Below are 13,965 nucleotides of genomic sequence, written 5' to 3' on the forward strand. Positions count from 1 at the left end.
GCCCTTTGAGCTTAATGTTGTTTTAAGAGGCGTGTGTGGCTCCCCCCATCCTCTTGTTCAGCCTTCGCTGGTGGGAAATCGATTCATCTTTACATATTTCTTCTCCAGAGCGGCAGATAACACAAGAAGAAAATGGTATCTGATTCGTCATATTACGTGATATTAACGAATTACAATTTACATAATATCACAGGTCTTCTCCACCTTTACCTTTCTAAATAGGTCATGCAATGCGTTTTCCCGCTGCGAGGCACAATCACCTGTGCTGATGTTGGTCCTAATGGAAGTTTGTCCAATGTCTTCTGAAAGATCTCAAATAACGCAGACTCTACAGCTGCCCAGACAAATCCTTTCCGGTATTACCCAAACTGCTGGAAGGCTGCCTCCCCATTCCCTTTGTGTCTTACCTGAACTCTTTTGCTGCAGTTTAGAGCTCATTGCTGCTTCTCCAACGCACCAAGGACACGGAATAGGGATTTCTTTTACGTCATGCTTAAAAACTACTATTTTCGTCCTCAGTTTTCTTTCTCTTAAGTAACACTGCTTCTTTCTGTCTTTCTGTGCATAAGTCAGCTTTTAAGATGCATAGGTCTGTTGTTGCATGCAAATGTGGAAATAGTCCAAAGGACAGCAAATAGTAAATGGAAAAAAATTAGACCCAACAGTCTTGGTCCTACCACGCTTGATAGTTTTCAGACTGGTTCAACTGGTTGTCCGTTCTGCAGCAGAATTACTACAATCTTTGCAAAACACCCTATCTGTGATTGTGAAAGCCTTTCAAGGCTGCTATGATTAAATCCAACTCCTGTGAGTGTAACCTGTGGATATGCAACTAAGGAGAGCTCTGGCTTGCTTGCATTCCCAGGCTTTCCTTAACACCCTTGGAATCTCATATCTTGTTACCCCCTTACCTCTTATTTTACTTTGCAGTTGGTACTTTCCAGTGAAGTTTGGAGATCTACTTGCTACTGTATAGCGTCCCTTTTCCCATAAAATCTCAAGCTGGGTATACTTCCCAGAAGTATTGAGGTACGCAGTCACATATATATATTTCAGCCATTCATCCTTAAAATTTGCTGTCAAAGCCATTCTTCTGCTGTTGGAACTCTGTTCTCATGTTTCCCTTTGTTCTGTGGGAGTTGCTAAGATTTCCCATTGAAATTTATTTTAAACGTTTGCTCTTTTGTGCAGATTCACTGCACAGTCTTGTCTCCCACAGTGTAGATGGGTTACAATGGAGACGAGGGTAACCTGGCAGTGATACAGGAGCACATTACTTGCAGCTGTAGGGAGATTTCACCCGGCATTCTGATGCAGAGTACTTCACACTTCCAGATTAATCATGCTTCTCTCTCTGTTCTTGTTGCTTGGGTAAATATTTCACCGTTGCGTAGACTTGGGCAGTGATCTATGTGAGAACCAAGGTTCTTGTTTTCCTGCCTCTTGTACGTGCTTACCTACCAAGCAAGCTTTTAAGCCCGGTGCCTTTTTCACACTTGATAAAATGAGTCTGTTTCCATCATGTAGCGTTGCTTCTTTGTAAATCTGTATACAAGTTAAGAAATTCATGTCTATTGCCAAATGTTCTGGCTGAATGCCATCCCTGGTGTTCTGGCTTCACCCAGATGACGAATGTTCCCTGTCAGCCTGCAGCCTAGTGAGAGGGGACAATGGTACAGAAATACTGTAATTATCTAATCGACTTTGCCTAGAATGTTAAGCAAATGCAGTTCTTTAATACTCTGGTTTTACTATAGCTGTTAATTAACATGTGCAAACACAATTTGTACAGCAAAACCAAGTAGAGGAAGCATTCACTTTTAAGTTACTTTACTCCCCTCTAGTGGTCTTACGCCATACGTACTTTTATATAACACTTCATCACAATAGATTTAAGGTTGGTGTTACTATTCTGTAAAAACCAAAAGTCTACTGGTAACTTCTTCCTTCTGCTCATCTTCTCTTTCTATAGAGAAACCAGTTCAGTGACTGGGATGCAACTCTCTAAACGAAAACTGTTCTTTATATGTTGACTTTAATTAAAGGCCAAACTGCACCCACAGCTTTAAAATTGGTACGTACAGAAAAATCTTAAAACTGTGTACTAAACATTTATTTTCTGTGCCTTCAAACCTGTTCACAAGGGGTGTTAGTGTCAATGTCACGGTGACTCAAACTGCAGCCAAGGCTGTAGAAACATCAGCAGAACCCAGTCACGTCTGTAGTGCTGCTATATCTTTGTTCTGTGGGACGTGCCAGTGTTGGTGCGTGTCTAACGCTCTTTGGGCCTGTGCAAGTTGTGGGACATATGGAGACTGTCGAATGACTGGGTTCCTCCTTTAAGCGTGCCAGTTGGCCATTTTGTGTAGGATGTCGCTTCCACTAACTGGAAAACAGATGAGAACCTACAGGATCAGGATGGAAACTTCTACTTTCCAGTAATCCCCTGTTCTTTGCTCAAGTTACTGATGTTGTAATCGACCCTATACAGGTGTGCAGCACAGGCTTAATTTAGCAATAGTTAATGGGTAAGCTCTTGGCTAAATTCTTCTTTGCTTCCTGAAGTCTGTGTGTTAAAGGTTTTGAAATGACTTGCTGATGCAGTGTCCTTGGAGAAGATAGGGTACCTCACAAGATGCTTATCTCCTTTCTTCTCTCTCTGTTCAGAGAGAGTATATTAAGAAAAATGTAGATAGGAGATTCACTTTTCAGAGGCTAGCTGCTCTTTTCAAACTACCCACTCCTAACTTTTCCATTTTCTTATAGAATGCCTTGGACTACTATTTGGAAGAAAAGAGAAGGGAGTAAGAGGGGTATAGAGTCAATAAAGAAAATGTTGACAATTTTCCATTTGAAAATGCAGTTCTCTTACAATACTTCACAAAATTGTGTTTGTCTTCATATTTGTTTATAGAAGAGAAATGGAAACGTTCCAAGAATCAAAACATTTTAACGCTATTTGAGTGGAACCTTTTGTTTTAAAATGAGTCTTCGTTTGTAAACTTTTGCAACTCTAAAAAGTCAAAATTGAAATGAAACAGTTTAAGAGATCCAAACCCGGCCTTTTTTCTGCATGATTCTTCTTTTGTGGAAAACTTAAGTATCTCAGTTTCCTTCCAAGCTGGAAGGAAACCAAATGTGAAAAGTAAAATCCTTCATAAAACGTAACTCCTGTCTTCCTGCAGTGCTCTTACAAGAGATTATTTGCCTGTGTCAGCGATGCATATTATAATAACCAATAGCTGGGGAAACGATTTCCTATGTTTCTCAAGATTGTTCCCTTTAGGTCATTAGCAGATAGTTCTAATAAACATGAGCTGAGCCAGTAGAGGCTTTGACTCTATTTATCATTGCGGATGTCTGAGCAGTCCCAGTGGGAAGCTGTGACCAATTCATCAGCCAGGGAGTTTAACTTGTTCCTAACTCTTCTCCTGACAGCAGTGTCAACAGTCAGACTAAATCAAAATCATTCATACGTACACAGGTAGGAAGCAGGTAAGGTACGTAATGTTGAAATAAAATCATCTGTACAGCTGTAAAAAGCACACAAGCAGGCAGCTGGTGCAGAAGCCGCTTTGCTCACATGAGCTGGCAGGCCCTGCCTTTCGGAGCGCATGGGCGTGGGTAGGGAAGGATCCGCGGCCGCTTGGGGTGTCCTGCCTGACACCTGGCAGTTCTGGAGGTGGGCCCGTCCCAGCTCTGCCACTCCAGCACTGCAATGTGGGCACTGGGGCTGGAGAGTTGAAACAAGTTTCCCTGCCTCCTTTGGCGCTATTGCTGTTATTCTTCTCTGCAGGTTCAGTTTGTTAGCTCTCTGCGTCAAATCGGTGTAGTTGTCCCGTAACCTTGCCATTTCAGGCATGCATGTGCTCCAGTACCTTCCTCCGAGAAGCAGATGTGGTTATTTAAGAGCTCTGCAGCTTAACACGTGAGTCAAAGCAGGACTTCTGGGTTCTTGTGCTTAGGGGAACAGGGAACTTGGCCAGTATGGATTCAGACTCAGTGATTCTACGTCTCCGAAACAGAGAAAAATCTGTTGAAAGACTGTGCCCCAGTAGATGTATCAGAGAGGAAGCGATTGAATAGATCCCAGTGTGGAGCTCATGATCCCTGTAACCCTGCTTGTCTGAGCACAGAATGACAGAGTGGTTGAGGTTGACAAAGGAGCTCTGGAGGTCATCTGGTCTATCCCCCCCCCCCCTTTAAAAAAGCAGGGCCACCTAGAGCCAATTGTCCAGGGTTTTGAGTATCTCCAGGGATGGAGACTCCACCACCTCTATGGCACAACCTGTTCCAGTGCTCACTCACCCTCACAAATCTCTGTAATAGTTCAGTAAGGTTTCATCTGGGCTAAGAACACGCCTGTTGGGTACGTGTGAGGTAAGGCAGGCTCCTTTTACTTTGTTGGGCCCACTTAGATTTAGTGAATGCGTTCTTACCAGCTTCACAGAATGGTTGAGGCGGGTTGGACCATAAGCTGTTGTCCAGCCCCCAACAGCTTATGCCTTATTCCTACAGCTTCTGCCTTCTAGGTCAGCATACTTCCTACCCTTGAAGTATATATTAAGCTGTTCTTAAATTTAGATGGGGACAGCAGGGAGGATGGGGAGGAAACAATCGTGGGGAGAAATCGATTGCCATTACTTCAGCTCACAGTAGCAACAGTGAAAGAGGGGAAAGAAATCTATGATCATGTCAAGCAGATCCTGTGGATTGCCGTATGCGACATGGTACTTTAAAACATTGCTAAACGTCAGCTGTTCGTATCTGTTGGGAAGCTCACTGTTGTTACTACCAGAAGCAACGGTAGACTGATAAGAAGTATTTGCTAAAATCCCTAATAATGGGACCCCCCCTTACAATTATTCTCATCCCTTTTTGTAGTTTCAGAAGAATAAGACTGTTGACAAGGAAAACAGGTCTTAAAAATGATTGTGCAGGTGGCCGTATCCAAAAGCTGTAAGATCTAGTTACGGTAAATGAAGTTCTGGAGTCATCCTAGAGACGGACTGCTTGCTGCGTGTGTTTCTGCCTTGCTGTCAGAGTCTCTCTCCACCACTGCTACAGTTTGCCTAGACCTGGTGTCGAATGGCAATGGCTAATTGCCTGGAGCTTGCTTTCTCTGCTGTTAGTATAGTGCAACAGGGCCACGGTCTCACTTGGGGTTTCCGAGAGCTTCTGGAATACGAACAACCTTGTAAATTAAATCACCACACTGTCCGCTGAATGCTTTCTTGCAGAAGTGCTGGCAACTGTGGAACATATTTTGCTGATCATCTGAAGAACAGCAACTTCTACACCTGGCAGCTGTCAGACGGCATTTTCTTGAAACAAGGCTGTCTGCTGATAGCTCGGGAGTAGGGCTGAACAGTGCAGCCTCAGATAGGTTTACAGCTGGGATTTGCAGATTAACACACTTGTACTTCCCAGCATCTTCCTGGGCCAAATCCCACCTGCGTTCTGCACGAGCAGAAGTTGTTCCTCAGATTTTTCTTTCTACTCCAGTCCTTCAATCACAGTTCACAGAACACAGAATTCAGTTCCAAATGTGTTAGAAGAGCTCTCTTCTCCAGGATGGGATTTGACTAAGCACAGGGCTAACCTGTCCCATATTATGAGGTTTAGCCAGTGGCATAAATGAAAATGTTTTCTTAAAAATATTTAACTTCCCCCTCCCCCCCTTTTTTTTTCCTTGCAAATGGTATTATACAGTTTTTGACCATGGGAAGAGGAAGGACAGCTTGTGATCCAACCTGTCAAAGCAGGGTAAGTAGCTACCAGGGTTGCTTAAGTCAACTTACCCTTACAATGCAGTTTATGATATCACTGGAGGGGAGGGGGAGAGGTGGAAACCAAACCAAAAAAACCCTCAGAAAAAGCTAGTAGGATTTCGAATGCTGAGATGCCCTAGAAAAAGCAACTTTTTCCAGGATTCCGTGGGGAATGACCATTGTCACCACATGCATATCAGTGATCCACTGAACTGATATAATGGCGCGGTTGCTTTTATAACGCATTTAGCTCTGAATTTGTCACTGTTGAACATGTGTATTAGAGCACGGTACATACAATGAGAAATTTTGGCAGTGTTGTCTACAACAAGAAATTAATGCTTTTTGAATTTACTCCAACTTCTAAAAAAAAGTCTTTAGAATTCATGTATTTTCACTGTGCGGGACTAAATATTTGGTCAGCAAGACTGCACAGAATATTTAGTCAGCGGGACTAAATATTTAGTCAGCAAGACTGCACAGACTTGTTGCTGTTTTACTGTTTGTGACCAAAAACCTCAGACAGGTAGTTGAAGAGCCTTGCGTATGGACCAAAGAATGCAGAGGATTGCATATTTTGAACAGGAGGAAAGACTTTGTAGCCAATTGTGTGGAAGGAATTGTTTCCAGTTCTCCTTAATGCATCAGAATCCACGAACACGCTGTTTTCGGAAACTTCACTGCTCTAGCTTAGCTTAACTGATGGAATAGCGTTCGCCACACTGGAGTCAGGGCATGCTCTGAAGTCCACTGAAATAAGTGGAGGGGAAAAAAATTATCTCAGGCTTCGGACTAGGCTTGTAGTGCCAAAGGAAGTTTCTCCAGATCATTGCAGTGCAGAGAAACTGTTTTCCCAATAGTTTTATCATAAAATGCGTCCAGACTGGAGCCTCTGAAAGATTTCCTTATCTTGAAAAGGCAGCATGAATCTCCTTATTTACATCACCCACTGTTTGATCCATAAAATTAGACTTCCTTCCTTTTACTGATGAACAGGAGTGGGAAAACTCAGCCTTACTATATATCCATATATCTATAGATAGATAGATATAGATGTCCTTTTTCCCAAGCATCCCCTGCCCATGAGTATTTCTCCCTGGCTCTCCCGTATGGGTGTCAGATGACATTTCCTCTGCTGACTGTGTGCCTCTTCGACCTCTGTTCTTTATGTGCCTGAAGTTATGTGGTATTTTTTTTTTTGGTATGGAAAGGAGTTCACAAAGCTAAAAACAGTCTTCCACATTTTTATTTAAAATTTGTAAAGTGTCAAAACCTGTCCCTTTGAAAAAGAAGTGTAGCAGATCAATTTCTTCTGGACTCCGCCCCGTTCATCACAGTAGTAGCAATTTTGGGCAGATCCAGTGTTGATAATTTGCAAACCATTAGGGATGTTTTAGAGGCAGTATTTTATTTAAAAAAAAAAAGCTTTAAAGATTTTTTTTTTAATGTTAGAACTGCTTCCCCTGTTTAAATTGTAATCTGTATAATTTGTACTAGAAACACTGGCAAAAGTTACTCACATTTCAAGTGTCCGAAGTAACAGATTTTAAATAATCCCTATATCTTAATTCTCCTTGTAGGGAAGAAAAAAAGGGTTTTAAAAAAAAAAAACCAACAAAAACCAAAAAACATACAGAGCTTTCTTCTTGTCCCTTCTCATTCCCACTTTGAGCCATGGTATTTGGAATCTATTGCAACTTCCTACTCAAATAGCTTCCTTAATTTCATTTGGTTACTTGTAAAATGAACATATTTTTGAATTAACTGCAATTATTATTTCCTGTTTCCTTATAAAGAAAGGCAACCTGATTATTTGCATTATTCATAGGCTTTATAGCTACTTGTTTTAGGACACAATCGGCTTGCTGCGAGTTGAGCCAATACATAAATGAGAAGGGGCTAATAGCGAAACAAAATAATCTTGAAGTTAATAGGAAGTTTCCTACTGACTTCTGTGGGCTGAATGTACCCAAGTAACGATACTGGAAGTGGAAGATGCAGTATATTAGAGGCGTATGCATTATTAAATGGATCTTGTTCTATCCAGTGTGGTGTGTAAAAGACCTTGCCGCTGACGGGCATTTTGAGGCAATGAAGACTGGCTGCTGAGACTTATGAACCTGATAAAACAACCCCCCGGCGATCCTCAGTAAGTAAATTTTAATACTTTCAACAGATGGGACGGGAATCGCCAAATGATTCTATACCCAGTAAGAAACCACAGACTCTAGATGAGGTTGTCTCACTTAGTTTACTGGTATCTAGAAAACCTGAGGAAATGAAGTCAGCCTTTGGAAAGTTACTGAATAAAGGAAAGTGCAGATCAGAGCTGTGCTGGACTATTTGCTGGCTGGAGACTCATCACTATCATAGGTGAGGTACCAGCGTGCCCTTGCAGTGAAGGCGGCCGACTGCGCGTGGGGTGTTATTATTAGTGAGAGTGTAACCAGGCAGTGGAGGGAAATGATTCTTCCCCTCCTTTGGTACTTGGGAAACTGCATCTGCAGTACTGTATCCAGCTCTGGGCACCCTGGTACAAAAAACAAAGCAAACCCCCCACCCCTTAACCCAAAACCCGTTGACACCTGGAGCGAGCCTGGCAGAGGGCCACCAGGATGCTTAGGGGCTAAAGCAACGGAGGAGAGGGTTCGTTCAAACTCAAGCAGCAAAGGTTGAGGAGGATCTTACTGCTGTCTTCAGGGTATAGAGGAGATAGAGCCTGACTCTTCGGGGTGGTGAGCAGTGGTAGGACAGGCACAAGTTCTAACAAGGGAAATTCCTCCTAAGTATTAAGAAAAATTAATCACAATGAGAGCTGTAAAACAGTGGAGTAGGTTACTCCAGAAAAGTGGAGTGTCTGTCCTTGGAGATACTCGGAACTCGGCTGGATAGGGCCTGAGCAGCCTACTCTTAAGTTGGCCCTGCTCTGAGCAGGGGACTGGACTAAATGACCTCCACGAGTCCCTTCTGACCTAAATTCATCATTGATTCTGAGAGCCGTATGCAATGCTCTCATAGTGTTATTTCTCAAAGGAAGGGCCTTGCAAATGGAATGCGGTGGGTTCGGAGTCTAATTCCTGGTCTCTTATTACCTATTTTATTATTTCAACTGCATCATGGGGCAACTCCCTATCAACCGAGACATCTCATGGCTAGAGGAACACTGGGATGGAAAACAGAGGCAGAGACACCCAATCCCTTGCTGACACAATGTTTGAAGGAATGTAGGGCCTGATTCAGCTGTCTGTCTTTGAGTCAGTAGGGAGCTCTGCATAAATGAGAGCTACGAGAAGAGGCTCCTAGTTACTGATTTCCACCCACTTGGAATGTATTAATTCTAATAAAAAGCTATATCCGTTTTGCTCAATGTCTTAGCCTGAAAATTCACCCAGCCGTTGGCATTTCATGCTAAGCCGTGAAATCTGTTTCACTTTGCTTCTGAGCTTACAGGTGGGCTTTAAGAGGTCATCTGGGACAAATGTAAGACTGAAGAAACTCAGCTTGCAACTGTTACTCTGGCAAAGGTCCCATTAAATTTGACAGGGTTATAGCTGACAGAAAGTCCTAGTGTATATATTTCCTTTTCTTGCGCTAAGCCCGGATTAAATTTTTTTTTTTAAATCAAAGAAACAATTGCTGTTGTTAAACTTTAGGTTTTCTAGCTGTACGCATAGAATTAAATATGTCACTGCATGTATTGTATTAGACTGGGATTTAAAAAGAAAAAAAAAAAATCCATTCCACTGTATTTTAGTTGTATTTCTATTCAACGCTGGTCTTACAAAAATAGGTTGTGCTTCCCCTTCCTGGAGGACAGAGTAGAAGTCACAGGATTTCTTCTGGTTTAGCTAGCTTTTCTTTAGGACCCCCATGAATAACTCTGTTAATGTAATCTCATATGTCTTTAGTACATGGGATGTAGTGTAACAGTTTCACTCTTACTAGGTAGGGATTGATGTTAAAACGAGACCTGGTTTTAGAAAAGAAAATAGCTGTGAATGCGGTACAGAACTTTCCGAAAAACAGTACTGGGAAGGGGGTGTCTGAATTAGGGCATCTCTTGAGTTTCCTCGTGCTTTCTTTGTCACCGATACCGAAGAACCCAGGTGTGTTAGAGGAGTAAGAACATCTGTTTCACTCAGATCTTAGTAAGGACAAATCCAATTATTGTTTGACTTCTACAGTTTTTGGTGGGGTGGTATCAAAATTTGCCTCGTTCTTGTAAATTAAAGGAATTGTTTTGTTTAAAACACCATAAATTCTGTGCTGAAACTATTCCGTACAGGCATAAATAGCAGAGACATGTTCTGAATCGGTATAAAATGTGATAGGTTTGTGGTCATCTAGGATACAACCGAGAGAAAATACTGGAATTTCCCCAGAAGCATATAGGCCCCTAATGTCTGAGCCAAGAGAGATCTCCTTTTAATTCTTATAATAGTGCAGAAATATTACCCCAACACTTTGCACAGTATCACAAATCATGGAATTATATGCTAACGTAGGTTGGATTTCCTCCTCCATCACTACAAACTCAACTGACAGATGAAAACTTCAGATAAAACCGTTTGTAAAAATGAAGTAAAAGTCTTAAGTGAAATTTGTCCCCCAAAAGCTATCGGTAATGGATTTCATCGCTAGTTATCACAGCTTGTCTGACCAAACAGCATTAAGAAAAATGGGTGATGGTTTGTTTTGAGTTACCTATTTTTTATTTTTTTTTAGATTTAAACCAGTTAATTGGTTGTCTGGATGTAATTACTGTTTGTGCTTGTAATGTACTTAAAAAAAATACACACACCAAAACTTTCCCACACTATTTGTTTTCATTGGCATAATTGAGGCTTTCTTAACAAAGAAATATGTAAGATGGACATACTTATTTTTGCTCGCTTGGGTTGGAGTAAATTTACAGATCAAAAAAATACATTTATTGCAAAAGTTCATATAAATTGAAATAAAAAACCCTAGATGAAATGAACTCCCAACTCCTGTCACAGTATTTCCAGTGGCAAGATTTTTTTTTTTTGTTTGCAGCAGTTCAAAACAATTTGTCTAAAATATGACAATATTGATGAGCGTCCTACAGGAGGAGAGAAAGGAACGTTTGCGTAAGATGGAGAGGACCAGCTTGGGAAAGGCCAGGAAGGAGGGAGACCGGTACTTCGCATCACTGCGGCTGAACACAAAGATCGTCAGCACTGAAAGCTTCAGTTCCGTGTTTTTATGAAAATCGAATAGCGGGACAAACAGGTATTTCTCTGACAATCAGTTAGATTTCAATAATTTAGCCACTGTATAAAATGATTTATGTACGTGATGTTGATAAGCACGGGGAGGTGCGCTAAGGCACGGCCAGCTAGGAGCGTGGCTTTTACTAGAGGAATGTACCGGGCTTGATTTAAAGTGTGTGTGTGTGTGTAGTTACGTCAATATTTAGGATCGTTGCTTCCAAGCTGATACCTAACTGCAAAACGTAGTCTATGTCTTCTCTATCATTCCCTGATATAATCAGTCTACCTATAATTATCCTCCCCTGACTTTGGGCCCTGCCACCACAATCCATGCCATCTACATCCTCCAAGATACAGCTATAAGATCCTCAAAACCATCTGGAAGAATCGGGATTGTGGAAAAATAGTTGCTTACGTGTTACGGCAAATTCCGCCATGCATGTAGCAATGATGTTATATGCCTTGTTCTTCGTGCCTTTTATTTCTGGGTTTGATGCCAGGGTTTGATCGAGGAGCTTAAAATGTCACTGAGCTTCTGGATCTTGGTTAATTTGAGAGTTCATCTTTTTGTTTGTCATGGGAGACGGTGATCAACTGGATCATCAGAATTGCTGCTTTGTTGGGTTTTTTTTTTCTTTTTTTCTTGAGTGAAACTTCTCAGTGGATGACAAGTGTTTTGGAGGCCGTAGAGGAATCTGTTTGTCTAGATGTTCTTCAGAGTCCAAATGTTTGCAAAGGCTCAAGTGGCTGTGGGAAAGTGTGCGGATGACCCTTATTAGCAGCTCTGTTCTGCGCTCTGCTGCCGAGGTTGTTTTAAGTCTTCTGCTGGCGACAGTGTGTTTTCCTAGTGGTTTGGGAACCCAGGTGGGCACTGTTTTAAAGTTGTCAACGATGTAAGTACTTGTAATATATAAGCATATTCTTTAAAATGACACACCAGAAGTTGATGATGTGCTACATATTTCACTAGATTAATTAACGGACAGCCCACATATCATGTAACATTACTTCATATAGTGTAATCCACATTTCTGCAACCATGCAAGATACCAAATAATACATCATAAAATGTCCTAGAAGATATGAGAAAATCATCCCGTTAACCTGTGACACAGACTAGATATTTTTCTGGTAGCTCATCCAGAAAAAGCGGTTGGAACAGAAAATGGTGAAACCGAAATAATGTTTGAGTAAATAGTAACCCAGAATTCCTTTTATAACTCACTTTTGTTTACTGGTAAATTCTATCTCTGCATTATTAACATAACTAGTAAATACCTGACAACATTTTTTTTTTGCAGTGGTTTGGTTTAAACATATTTACCTTCACATATTCACTAAACAAATGTTTAGATTTTGCTGTACACGTAGATGAGAGTGAAGGAAGAGAATTGTGTATCAGTCTACTGCGCGTCCTGGATTTCTTAATAGCAGGGACAGTTACTACCACCTTTATCCTGGTCTCTTTTCTTTTTTGAGCAAATTTGAATTTGCCACTGCAAAAGAAATACAAACTCCTTTACACAATGCTATATTGTCTCTTCAACGAGCATAGGCAGTAAAAAAAAAAATATCTTATCTTTGCCTGCTTATGTGGCAGGCAGACAAACAAGAAGAACTTTGAAAAATCAAATTCCTATTTATCCGTCTGGATTGCAGGAGGAAAACCAACATTTCGCGTTTATCGAAACCCCTAATTTCTACTTCTGTGGTGCATCCTGCAAATCAGTAATGCTCCGCATGCAGAATTAAAGTTAATTCCCCTGGTTCGTTTTGTACAAGTTACAAAATAGTGGTATAAGGTTGGGGTTGCTACTATCTTGGGCCTCGTTCAGACACGCTGAAGAGCCATACTCTGAATCCCGTTACTTCTTTCTTGGGCCGGTATCTCATAGTATTTCGCTGCACATCTACATTTCACCTGTATATTAAGTGTCCGTCTGAAAGTTTTCACGTTAAACAGTGACATTGGAATGGTCAAAAGCAAATGACTGTTTTGTAATTTGCAGAACCCACCACTTTTCTTGACGATAAAAACTGGCCAGCGTGATTAGAATGCTGTTATTGTGGTGAGCACGCGCAAATACAGCATCTCCTGCACTAGTTTAAATACTTCTACGTACGTTTAGAAGGATAATGCGTATTTACATACAAGATATAAAACCGACTATAAACCCATTCAAACTATGTATTTCAAATAGCATCTATCATATTTTGTGTCACCGCTGCATTTCAGCTGTAAACAGAGATTGGTACTAGGAAATCTTACCTGGGACTTCCTTTTTTTTTCCTAATACCGCCTCAGCGGTGCGCGATGCACCATGCCTTTATCTCCAGGCAGGGTGGTTTGGCAGCTGCTGCGGGTGGGTGGTCAGCGGCTCGCTTATCAAATCGCCCAGCTGAGCTTTTTTGCAAGGTCAGTTCAATCATGCAGAGCCCTTCGCCATCGGCACCTGCCTGAAACCAACAAAAAAAAGAGAACCCCTGCCAATTAGGAAATCCCCTTACTTTCAGTCTAAAAGGTTTGCTTTTTCTGGTTTTGTATTTTTCTGTACATTGAAATGGGTCAGTCCCGGTACAGAGCTACTGGACTGGAGTATAAAACCTGGGCTTGAGCTCAATTAACTGTCCTTCCCCCACCCCGAATTACGCCGGTATTAAACTTTCTACCTTTCAAGGGCGGGGGGTGGTGGTGGTGGTTTGCTCTTCTTGGGGATTTCTAAGTCAACCCAAAAACATAAGTAAAAACTGCAGGGCTTTTTTTTTTTCTTCCTTTCCTTGATAAGGATGGGGCATGCATTTGCGCCGGAGCCGGCTCTAGAGATTCAGGAGTGTGTGCAGAAGAGCTCGGGGCGTCGCTGCCTGTGCCGTGCTGGTTGCTGGAACGTGCATTATCCATCCCGCAGCAGCCTCTAAGGTAAAGCCCCCCCCGCCCCCGCTGCTTTTCCTTGTAAGAGAAA

The sequence above is a fragment of the Pygoscelis adeliae genome, unplaced genomic scaffold (genome assembly GCF_000699105.1).
Source record: "Pygoscelis adeliae isolate BGI_AS28 unplaced genomic scaffold, ASM69910v1 Scaffold318, whole genome shotgun sequence".
Lineage (NCBI taxonomy): Eukaryota > Metazoa > Chordata > Aves > Sphenisciformes > Spheniscidae > Pygoscelis > Pygoscelis adeliae.